This window comes from Pteropus alecto, unplaced genomic scaffold (assembly GCF_000325575.1).
Source record: "Pteropus alecto unplaced genomic scaffold, ASM32557v1 scaffold146, whole genome shotgun sequence".
NCBI classification, from domain to species: domain Eukaryota; kingdom Metazoa; phylum Chordata; class Mammalia; order Chiroptera; family Pteropodidae; genus Pteropus; species Pteropus alecto.
In genome coordinates this window covers 58,784-71,089 of record NW_006442107.1, presented here as the reverse complement: position 1 = coordinate 71,089, position 12,306 = coordinate 58,784, and the positions used below count along the sequence as shown (strand labels likewise).

Sequence of the window (12,306 nt, the reverse complement as noted above, 5' to 3'; positions counted from 1 at the left end):
TGGAGAGGAGGTTCTCTGCATAGAGACATTCCCTCAGTCCTTATATTTCAGCTTCATACCCACCCAGTGCTTTTTGCAGTACTTTATGTCTCCAATGACTCTCCTCTATGAGACTTTCTTCCACTCTGATGAGGCAGTTAGCACACTTCTATCTCCTTGCTAATATCAAAATATCTGTTGTACTTTTCTCTTGCTATTGTCTTTATGGATTAATGCCTTTTTAATTCCTTCATTGCCATTTTTTGGAGTTTGGGGATGGAGAGAAGATAAACATGTATTCAACAGAAATAGAACATTGCTAGAAGCCCTCTTGTGTCTCTTCTCTGTCACTACCACTGATCTCCCCAAGACAACCACCATCTTGACTGGTGATACTATAGATAATTTCGTCTGATTTTAAAATTTGTATGTATAAAATCCTACGGAATGTGTCATTTTTTGTCTGGGTTTTCTCATTCATTATTACTCTTATTTGATTTACTAATGTTTCAGGTATGCTTTATTCTCATTGATGTGCAATATTCCATTTTATGAATATAGCTAAACTTAATTTTGTGTCTTATTAGGTTGTTTTCATTTTGCAGCTACTACAAATTGCTCTTGTAAAAGACTTCTGGTGAACATATTACAAAGTTTTATAAACCATATATTTTGAATGGGCCATATCTCTGCCCAAGTTTAGTTTTCTAAAATACTCAATCCAACTTACACTTCCACTAGCAGTGAATGAACATTTCAATTGCTTCAAGTTCTCACTCACACTTGGTATTTCACTTTAGTCATCCTGATAGATGCATAGTTGTATCTCATGATGGTTTAATTTGCTTTTCTCTGATGACTAATGAGGGTGAATACCTTTTCATGCTTAATGGATATTTGGATATTCTCTTTTGTAAAGTGCCCGTTCAGCTTTGTTGCCCATATTTCAATTATGTTATTGATTTCAGGTTTTTTTACTTTTTTTATGCAGTTATAGAAAATTTTATCATCTTTCATAAATAAATTGTGGTGTAAGTAGACACAAATAAAGTGAAAAAATAAAGAAGGTATCAAATCAAAACTAACCATAAGCAAAGCCTTTTGAGTGTAAGACTTGACTCTTTAGTACTAATAAACTATACATAAGACTTGAAGAGCTAAAATTTCAATATTATTAACAGCACCATTTTTAAACAGCAAGGACACAGTATGTCTGTTCTGAGTCTAATATTAATGTCAATCCCCAATGATCATTTGTGGTGATCAAGCTTTAGCTAGTCACTGAAGAACTTCATGAAACTTATGAATAATTAAGAACTGTTGTAAATGGACAGTCTCATATGAGAGATACAATTAACTAACATTCTTATGTCCAATATACTGTAAATTTTTATTACATAAATGACTATTATTTTAAAAATATTTATTTGCAAAAGGATAAAGCAGCAGCAGTTACCATTCTTGGGTTAAGTTGATAACTTTTTAATAATGTAGTCTACATTTTCTACCATAGATTAGTCACACTATAATAGCTGTCCTAAGTTATGACTTTAGTAAAATTAATCAACCTAGAACTAGAAACTCTTTAGTTACAAAAGAACATTATACTTAAAACATAATTTAATAGATAAATCAATTAAGCTAAGGCATAATAGAACATTTCACAATTTCAGGAAATATAAAAATAGTTTTTTAAAAATGGTTAAAAACAATACTGAGAACTCAAGAAAATAGTAATGACTATTACATAGGTCCTAGACCAAACTGTATTACACTTAATACCACCTACGAGATATAAATATATCAAAACATTTCAAGGAAATAAATTTAATGAGAACTGTTAGAACAAAAATATTTGTAAAAAAAAAAAAAAACCAAAACAAACAAAAAAACTCTATCCCTCACATTAGAAGCATGATGATCATGAGGGATATTCAGTCAAACTTAATGCAGTTTTTAAAATTATAGGCAGATAGTAATTGAATGAGGAAACATATATTAATTTGGGACACCAAAAAGCATAAAGTAGGGACAAAATTATTTTATTTTGAGGATGAGTAAATAAAGTGATGAGAGAATAATTCTAACCAATGAGATCCAAATACATGGATTTTAATTTTCAAGACTAAAGTTTATAAATGTTTGACTTCTGTGACATCATTAAGGAATTCAATATTTCACTTAATATTATTAATTTACCAGCTAAGATTCTCTCTTTATATATCAAATTTTTTTGTTTTAGTATTTTTATTTATTAAATTTGACTATCTAATCCCTTGCCTTCCTCAACTGATTTATTGAATATAACTTAGTTGTTTTTCTTATGACACAAATTTAGCAGTATAAATGAAACTATAGTTTTTATTAATAGTATAAAGCATGATTTTTATCCTGCTGAGGTATAAGCAGCAAACACTTTGGGAGTTGCTGTGGATGATCAGAGTTGATAGTCCCTTGTCAAAGCCAAAACCCAATGATTATGCCAGCAAACATACCTGGAGGTCAGTGAGATACTTCATGGTTCCCTAGGGCCAAATTGAGGGTAAAAAGCCAATATTAAGTCAAAGATAGCTTACATATAATAATTGCTACTACATGAGTGGTGGGGTCATGGAGTTATGGCATCAGAGATAGATTCAACTTTGAGATATTTCACAAATTTCCAGTATGATTAGATGCCTTTATTTGTGCTATATTGAGTCTGTAAGTATATTTATGCCGAAACTACTGAGGATGGACATATGTGGAGTTATGTATTAAATTTTTCTCTTACTTATTGGATGGTTGTTAATCATCAAATGAATGATTGCAGCAAATATTTCATTTTGTTTCTAATTTTATATAACAGAAGTTTCAAGGATAATAATTTTATCTTTACAGTGACAGTCTCCAAGAGGAAAGATTACTTGCAAACATTTGCTGTTAGTTGGAGAAAGCAGATTCCAAATTGTAATGACCAATGTTAAAAAATCCTAGATCATTAAGTACAAGTTTGGGCCATGTATCTTCTAATAGTTACAGATCCAGTTTTGCCACTAATGAGTTGAGGCAAGGCTGAGGGTGCCCAGCAATGGCCAAGGCATTTCTTTGCTTTATTTATCATGTTAAATAGTAGGAGAGAGAGAGTTGCCAGTGTGTTTACTTTTAATTGTGACATAAAGTCATAATAATTAATGTGAGGGAGTCAAAGTTTCTCTTTCTAATTATCATTATGAAAAAATACTCACATTTGTACCATTATGCCTCAAGAAGTTTACTTAATTAGCTATGGGAATTTTGATTACAAATTCTATTTACTTAGAGAGTCCAATATACAGTATTTTGAATCATTTTCACAAATCTTTTTTCCCCTATTTTTAATATCTGATGAAAATTTATATTTCCTGAAATATAAGGCACAGAATGAACAAGAGTCTCTTCTGCTCTTTTCTGTGAAAACTTCCTTGTTAAGAATGTCAGGTAGTGAACAGATTCATTTATTTACTGACCCATTCAACAAACATTCATTCTTTGGACATCTATAAAGGTGTCAGATATGTAAAATTTTTATAAGCAGAACAAATTATTTTTAAACTCCCTGTTTTTAACAAGTAAGATCATAGAAGAATCCATCACAGATGTCTTTTGGCTGAACTTGGAGTAAACCTCAAGTTTTTTTATTTAGAATTCTTGTTCATCTTACTCTATTCAGAACTTGGAAAGACCCTTAATTCTAGAATATTATACATAGAGGCTTCCAAAATGATCCCCCACTAGAAAATAATGCCAAAGGCTCTATACAACACCCTGCTTTACTACTAATAATTCTTTTTTTTTTTTCCCATAAATCTCCTGGTATAAAGTATAAGAAGCATAAGTGCTTTTTCTAAAATATGGACCAATTGGAGAACCTTGCAGGTAATTCAGTTAATAAGTGCCTTATAGTCACCTATCCAAGTATATCAAGTATGTTAGAATCTGTGTCTATTTGATTAGTTACATTTGAAGGCATCATCTCATCAAGCTTATAGATATGCATCTTCATTCTTGAAGACCCATCCATTTTCCGCACAGGTCGATGTAGAAAATCAAGTGGAGATGTGATAGGTATTACATTCTTTGCATCGTGTGAATTTTTAATAGTGACACTAATATCTGCAGTTCTTTCAGAGAATTATCCCATTGGACATATTTTCTAGGATTGTGTCGCATAGTTTCAGTATCTCCAAAATAACCTTTCTATCACATTATCTTTTAACCTATAGGTGAGGGGGAAAATGGCAAAATAAGCGTGAAATGGAGTTGCAACTCCTATTGAACCCACTGTGAAGTAGAATTTGATTAAGCCCTTAGCCCTGACTCTGATCTGTGAATTGCAGTGATTTTCTTGCTACTTAGCCCTTAATAAAACCTCAGAGTCAATAGTCTACTATTCTGTTCCCCAGTGCCAATTACTTTGAAAAAGAGCTGTAGCATTCTTTGGGAAAATGTAGAGATGACATTCTATATATATTTATGATAATGTCATAGTGCCCCTCTTAAAGAGCAAGGGTGGGTCTTTGAAACTGGACAGGGCTTACTTTAGTTTCGAATCTAATCAAACTGAGAAAGGGATTACATGTACTCTTTGCTAATCAAATTAGTACACTTTATCCTGGGCATCCATATTAGTCAGTCCTTCTGTTCTAAAACTGTGCTCCTTTGTCCTTGGTACAAACGCCCTCTGAATCCATTCCCGTATGTGTTTCTCACTTCTTTGCTTATATAAATCAGCAGGTTCCATATTTCTTTTAGTTGTAAGATTGCTTTTCCCAGGCTTGAATATTTTGCTGTCCCCACTCCAGAGCATGCTGGGATAGAACTAGAGTTATAAGCCTAAAGGCATTCAATCATGTGATTAGAACGCCACCATTGGAACCCCTCAAAGCTACTGCATCCAGGCCATACATACTGCCACCTCTATAATGAGTATCTGGCTTCTTTGACTTTTACAGGGTATTCCTACCAAAATATACATTGTGGGAGACCCTACAAACAGGGAAGGGGTTTAAATGCCTTATACCAAGATGAAGACTAATATGCACCACATTTTACAGGTGGAGAAATGCAAGAAAATGAGAAGTTCTTATTAAATGTGGTAACTTCATTCTTATCATGTATTCTTCTATCAGTTCTTTTAAAATATCTCCTCTCTCAAGACTCACACCCAATTTATGACTATAAAAATAAATCGTTTATAATTTATATATGTTGAGTTTCAACAAAAGCATATCCTTTATACGAAGTATGTAAAGATTTTATTCTACTCTCTCAACTTATTGTAGTAATGAAATCTGTATCTAAAAATTTCATAGAGCAGAAACCTTATGATAGCAATGCATATTTCAGGAGGTATCATATGGCTGTGGTACTTATAATTTTTATGTCATTTTGGAAATAGAACATTTAAATATATAGTATAAATAAAATAAAAATTCCTTATGGGATTATTGGCTTTTACCATATTGATGATAAAAATAGATTAGTTCATGCTTCATGTAATTATGATGTAAGCATTACTTTTTTGAAAATATAGTTTTTTTATTAAAAAATATTTCAATTATAGTTGATGTAGTTGAAAATATAGTTTAAAAAGTAATCATTTGGCATGGAATTCTTTGCTATGACCAAATCTTTATTTACTAAAAGTAATTTTTGCAAATTATCTTTCGATATTATACATGATCGAATATAAGGCAACATCATTCTCAAATTATACCTTAAAAAGAGATGTTCATCTTATATTGGTGTCATTACAGATCTCTTATAATGGAACACTCATGAAAGTACTTTAATTTGATCAAAAAATTAAGGAGAAAAGGCATATTTGCCTTAAATTACATCAATCAAAGTTAGTTTGGATGCTTGAAAAACTTACCTGAAAATTGGGTAAAAGCAGGCAAAGGAATTTAAGAAAGAATTATTCCTAAATTGCATGACATGACAATTTAAAGTATTTGCAGTTAACAAGTAGCAAAAATTGTGAGCAAGAACACTGTTTTTTGATAACATATTTTGGGGAAATGAAAGAATCACCATGTATTCATTCATACTCACATTGTAGTCACATATGACATTTTATTTTGTAGCTCACTGTAAAGCTAACATTGAACAAATATATGTATCTAGTTTACACGTGCTCATATAGAACTATACTTATGTTCGCACATATAGTTACATATATTGATATATGACTATATGTATAAGTATTGTAATTACATTCTTTCTTCACTTAGTTTTTATTAATATGGATTTATTTCTTCTTGCTCAACTTGGTAAATGGATTAAATAATGTTGCAATTGTAATTATGTCTATAATTATACTCATAGCATTTTTGTTGTTGTTTATAAAGGGGTCTAATGCCATTCATAGACAGAATAATGGCTTGTTGCAACTGTGGCTTCTTTGCAAATCTAGGCTTGCTTAAAGGCTATATGCAAATATTACTCAAGAAATCATTTGGTCCTTTCCCAGAGAATGTTCCTTTAACATAGGAAGAAGTAGACTAAGTTAAAACAATTTCTATACAAGGTCCCAGTGTATGTTAATTTCATATTCTAAGAAACTGAGACAAAACGAAGGTAGAAATGGGGAGGTTAAGACTTCCTGATAGAGTAGATGCTCCACATATAATTATGTGGACAAGTCCATTTTGATGCCTAAAATGGGTCTTGGTATGTTACACATTTAATTTGCTAGTAGAAATTCACTTAAGCCTATATGTTTCTTGAAGTAACATCTTTAAAAGTAGTTAATGAAACTGGCATGACCTGGAAGTCCAGTCTTGCAACTTTTAGTCATGCTGTGGGGTTTCCTCAAACTGGGGAGCAGTTGATTTTTATTTGTGATTAGACAGACCATATGAACTGAAAACCAGCAGAGGGTGGAGGCAAACCCATGCGTGACTACCTGTCAAGCCTTCCCTTCAGTCCCAGAAGAATGAGTTAGGAAACCTCTGATCTCATCTGTGTAGAGTTCAAGTAAGGAGACAAGATGGCAATTTTTAAGAGTATTTTGAAGGATGAACACCAGTTAAGTCAGTGTCTCATGTCACCAAAGACAAGAGAATATCAGGCACATATTACTTAATAAATGTTGGTTGAGTGAATAAATGACTGCAAACTTCTCAAATTTGTCTTTAGTCTACGTCTCAAATTTACTTTCTCCACTGCTTATAGGTTATCATGCAAAAAATATATGCAAGTACTTTAATAAATTGTAGTTTTCTCTATTAAACAAATATCTTTTGTTGTTCTACGGATATTTTCAAATGACTTTAATATTAATTTTATTAAGGTAATATATCTCATAGTTTTTTAAAAAATGATGTTAAAATTCTAATAAACTAGGACAAATCTCCTCCCAAGCCCTAGTCTCAACTCCCACAGGAAAACATTTGACTTTTCTAGTGTTTTTTTTTTAATTGTACTTACTTACTTATTTCTAAATGACTTGCTTATCCTGCTATTTCTTTATTTAGTGATTTTACACATTATTTGTTGACTTTATAATAGTTGAGAATTTAGTCGTCTTTCACACACACATACACTGACGGTCTTTCCTTATCCCCATCCTCTACATGCAGTTATATCATAGTTTATGGTTACACTTTTGTCAGCCATTTATAATTATATCCACATCTGCACAAAGTGGTATATTATCATTATGTTTCTCTTCTCTCAGAACCTTTTGTTTTTCCTGGAGGTAGTAATATCTTTTTTTTTCCAATTTGTTTAATATATTTTGTACCTACTGTAATTATTCACGAATATCCCCCATATAATATTTTAAATATTCAGAATAGTCAGAATTTCTATAACAAACAACTCAAAAAGTCTCAGTGCCTTACATGGTATGTTTATTTCTTACTCATGTCACATGTGGCAGCTAGGGTTTATATGTCACACAGTCATCCAGAGTCACAAATGGCTTTCATCTTGGGACTTTAATGTCTTTTAGGGCCTCAGAACTCTTCATTAAGCCTGTGTAGTCTTTGATACTAATAAGGAAAGAAGAAAAGCATAGAAGCTCTCATAGGTTATTTTATGGGAATGGCCTGGAAGTGGTGGTAAACATCACTGCTACTCACATACCATTGGCCAAAACTCAGTTACATGCCTCCCTGCCTGCAAGGGGCTAAGAAATGAAATCTAGTGGGGTACATAGAAAAATGGGAACATGGACTTGGATGAGCGCTTCCAGTTTTGACAGCACACACATTTATCAATAATTGTTCAAATGGACATGTACATCAAATAATTCTTTTCTTTTCTTGTTTTTTCTTGATGATTTCCCTACTGCAATCTAACCTTCTTATCTCTAGGCCTGCTTCACAGATGTTGCTCTGGAGAATTTACTGTCTCCTCTGTTGGTTCTGCATTTCCTGGGTACTATCTCGTCCTCTTTCTTGATTTATAAGCTCATTTTTGGAACTCTTCTTTAAAAACGGTATGGAAGTATATTTTTGAATCCTAGCATATCTGAAAATATCTTTAATCACATTTGGCTAATATTTTGTCTGTGTATACAAATCTAAGTTCAAAATAATTTTATTTTTAAAATGTGAACACATTTTAAGAATCTTCTGGATCTATTATTACTCTCAAGATATCCAATGCAATTTTTATTCTTTTCCTTTGCTTGCGATCTGCTTTATATTATTGGAAGATGTTTTAGGTTTTCTTTATTCCTGGGCTTCTAATATTTCAAAATGCTGTATCTTAGTGTGTTTAATTAATTAATTTAAAATTTTATTCTCCAGGACTTTTGGTGAAACTTCTGATCCCCAAAATTCATGGTATTCATTTCTGGAATTGTTTCTGCATTATTTCTTTAGTTAACTTTTTCATCCCTTTCTGGATTAAAAAAAAAGCACCTCTTTTCTGGAACTCTCTGGGATTTCCATTAGTCAAAAAATGTTTCCCTTTTCTCCAATTTTTTATTTCTATAGTTTTTTCTATTTTCCTGAAGATTTTTTCAACTTAATTTTATAACCCATCTGTCAAATTTTTCAAATTTTGAGCATATTTTCAGTATCGAGAGTTTTTTCTGTCATATATAAATTTATTTTTAATTCATTTTCTGTAAAAGCAGAGTAAAAATGCATGTGTTCAATTCATCTTGTTAAACCACAAATTACTCTAGTTGGCTCTCTCCAGAAAATAAACCTCCCGTCTCCTGGAGGGCTGGGTTGAGCAGATGGAGGAAGTTATGGGTGGTCGATGGTGTGGCCGTGGGGCAGGGAAGTTTGAGTCCAAGCATTCTGCGTACAGACATCTAACCAAACTCCTGTGTTCACCCCACCAGCTAGCCTCCTTCTATGGTGGTGTTTATGCCTCCTAGGCCTGAGCCTCCCAGGGTTATGCAGGGAACACTGTGCTTCTTCTTATCCATAACCCCTCCTACATGCAGTAGATTCACTCTTCTCTACCGAAACAGTTACCAAGCCTCCATCAATTTGACTTAGGTTCTCCCAGCCACCTATTGCAGTTTATTTTGTCTTTTTATGTTGCTTTTCCCTTTTATTTCTCTTTATGATTTAATAACATTTAAAAATTAATTTATTCTTGTGTAAGAGGAGTTTGGGGAAGGGGATCTGAAACATGCGTAATCAATTTGCCATTTTTCACTAGAACTTTCTCATGCACATTTATATCCATTTACCTCAGTGCTGTATTTATTGAATGATAAACCTATTGACCGAAATTATGTCTATTTAATTTGTGCTAAAACAAACTCCAGGTATAGGAAGGCATTTGTTTTTTATTATGACACAAGATGCTGTCACCTTGTTTTTACTGGTTTTCCTGGATATTTTATTCTGCTCTACCTCTGTTCAAAGTGACCTCCGTGAGGTGGCCAAGAATCATTTCTTGGATCTTCTCTTACCTCCTTCTCCTCCTTAGAATCTCTCTTCCCGGAGGTGAGAACAAGCCCCACCACTCAGGTAGCTGAGTAGCATCACAAAGTAACACCAGTGGCCCTGAGCCTCAGGACCCGATAATGTGGCAAGTGACTCCGGGAGAGCTGTCCCTGTAAGAGTTGACCCTATGAGGAAACTGACACACTTATCTGGGGAAGAGTGACAAGGAGCAGGTGATAAATGTGTGTTAGACTTTCTCATGGCAGGAACTGTCCCTGGAAATAGTAGGGAGGCAGAGTGGTACAGTGATCACCTGAGACTTGCCTTCAGGATCAGCAGACCTGAGTTCCATGTTGATGGACCTTCATGATTCTGGGCACATTGTTGGGGCTTTCTTAACCTTGGTTTCTTCATTCTTAACATGCGGACAATAAAAATAATAGATGCCTTGCCTATTTCAAAGCAATGTTGCAAAAGTCAAATGAGATGATCTATGGGTAAGGGCTTTATAAACTCTACTGCAAACATGAAATAATAGCTATTAGGATTACTGTAAGTGAACACATCAACGATGTGAAGAATACAGATTATCATTATATAGCACAGAGAATTGTTTTAAATTAATGTGCTATGTACAGTGGAATAAATTCAAGGTTGTTATGTTCCATCTCTTACCTCTCTCTTGGCTCATGAACACACACTTGTTATATACTTAGATATTGCTGATGGATGCAGAATAGATTTGCGGCAAATTTTGATTTCCAGCATATATATTTTGAAAATCTACACTCCGAACTTCTTGTACTTTCTCCTGGTAGATCAGAATTATTTTTTTTTTAATTGGACCTTACTGTGGGAAGCTGAAGTCGATAAATGCTACCAAAATAATAAGTCTAGCTAACATGTATATAGAATTTACTGTGCCGGGCACTGTTTGATGCACTTTGCTGATGTGAATTCATTTACTCACAATAACCCTATGAAGGCATTTTATTATGTCCCTTTTCCAGATAAGAACATTGAGGCACAGAAAATAGAACTTTCCCTATATTTTCCTAATAGAATTGACAGAGTCCTGCGGAACTGAATGTTTTCTCCCATACTCTTCTCCACCATTTGGCTCTCGTTTTGTGTTTCCTTTCAGTTTGGGGTCTTCATTGACCCCCTTCCACAGCACTCCTCTGGGAGACAGATCTTCCTAGCTGATTCTCTAGGGCACTCTGTCAGCACTGAGTCAAACAATGAAAATTTAAGCTGTCATCTCATTGTTTACCAACATGAGTGCAAGCAACAGGTTTGGAACTTTTAAATTTTCTTCACACAGGAATAAGTCAGCTGCTATTATATGTATATAGCTTGGGATTCTTACTTTTACGGTCAGGCTGTAAACTAGAGTTGTCAGTCTGTCTGAAATGTGATCCAAGAGGTAACCTACTGATCTCTGGAGTGACAAGGAGGCAAAGATGAGTGTGGTGAATACTGATTAATGTATTCATATTTACAGATCCTAACTTTTACAACACGAATTTCTTTCCAACTCCTCTCTCATTTCCCGAGGCCTTTCTCCGTTTCTTCGCTGGCAATTCCTTGCTCTCTCTATAGTTAATGAGACATTCCCTGGGGAGGAGAGAATGCGATACGTTGGTGGCAGTCCTTGCAGTGCCCTGGGCTCTTTCAATAAGACATGTCGAAGAAAACACGGGAAAATAAAGGAATGAGAATGAGCTACTGCTAGGGCTTGAAGCCCCACAGAGGAGAATTTAACCAGGAGCCAAGCGCGTTTGAGTCACCATCAAGATTTGCCAGAGGTGAGCTCCGCACATCCGCGTTAAGACTGGGAGACACGCCTTCTTCTCACACAAACCTTGCAGATCCAGGCGCCTCAGACTGCGGACTCAGGGGTGGTGCCACAAGTCCTTCCACTTGCAGTGCTGACGGGCAGGGGCTGGGGATCCGCCAGCGTGGGACCGATCCAGCGCCACAGGTTGGAAAAATAAGGAACTATCCCCATGATGGTCGCCCTGTAAAGCAGATCCTGTGTCGTTGCTAGTGTGGAAGCCCAGGAGTTCAAGGGCTCGGGAAAGGAGAAGGACGCCTCTGAAACCTGACACCCAGCCCTCTCGCAAAGGAAACTTCGCAGGCTGGTGAGTTGGGGAAGCCGGGCTGTTATTGCTGGAATGTGTTCCCACCCACTCAGGGTATTCTCAGCTGCTAGCCTGCGAAAAGGAAGTGAGACGTGGATGAGGAGCTGCAGGCCGGCAGAGAGGCGACCAGAGCCTGTCGTGTGAGCGCCTTGGGTCTGAGGTTCTACAGAAATCCTAGCGAAGACGGTTGTGTGCGGGGGAATGGCATCAGAAAACTCTAGCTGGCTGTCTTCGTTTTGGAATTGCATGTAAAACAGCTGGTTAGGATAAAAAAAACTAGACACTGCAATGCCAATTTTCTT

The 12,306-nt window shown here is 34.9% G+C and overlaps 1 protein-coding gene across 1 annotated transcript in view; it reads left to right on the top strand.

The window, feature by feature from the left end:
• The first annotated feature begins 11,518 nt into the window (after positions 1-11,518).
• The window catches only part of RAB27B (RAB27B, member RAS oncogene family), a 50,033-nt gene continuing 49,245 nt past the window's right edge, over positions 11,519-12,306 (top strand). The window contains exon 1 of the mRNA XM_006919884.1: positions 11,519-12,004. The gene's annotated coding sequence lies outside the window, so the exon portion shown is untranslated. The remainder of the gene's footprint in view (positions 12,005-12,306) is intronic.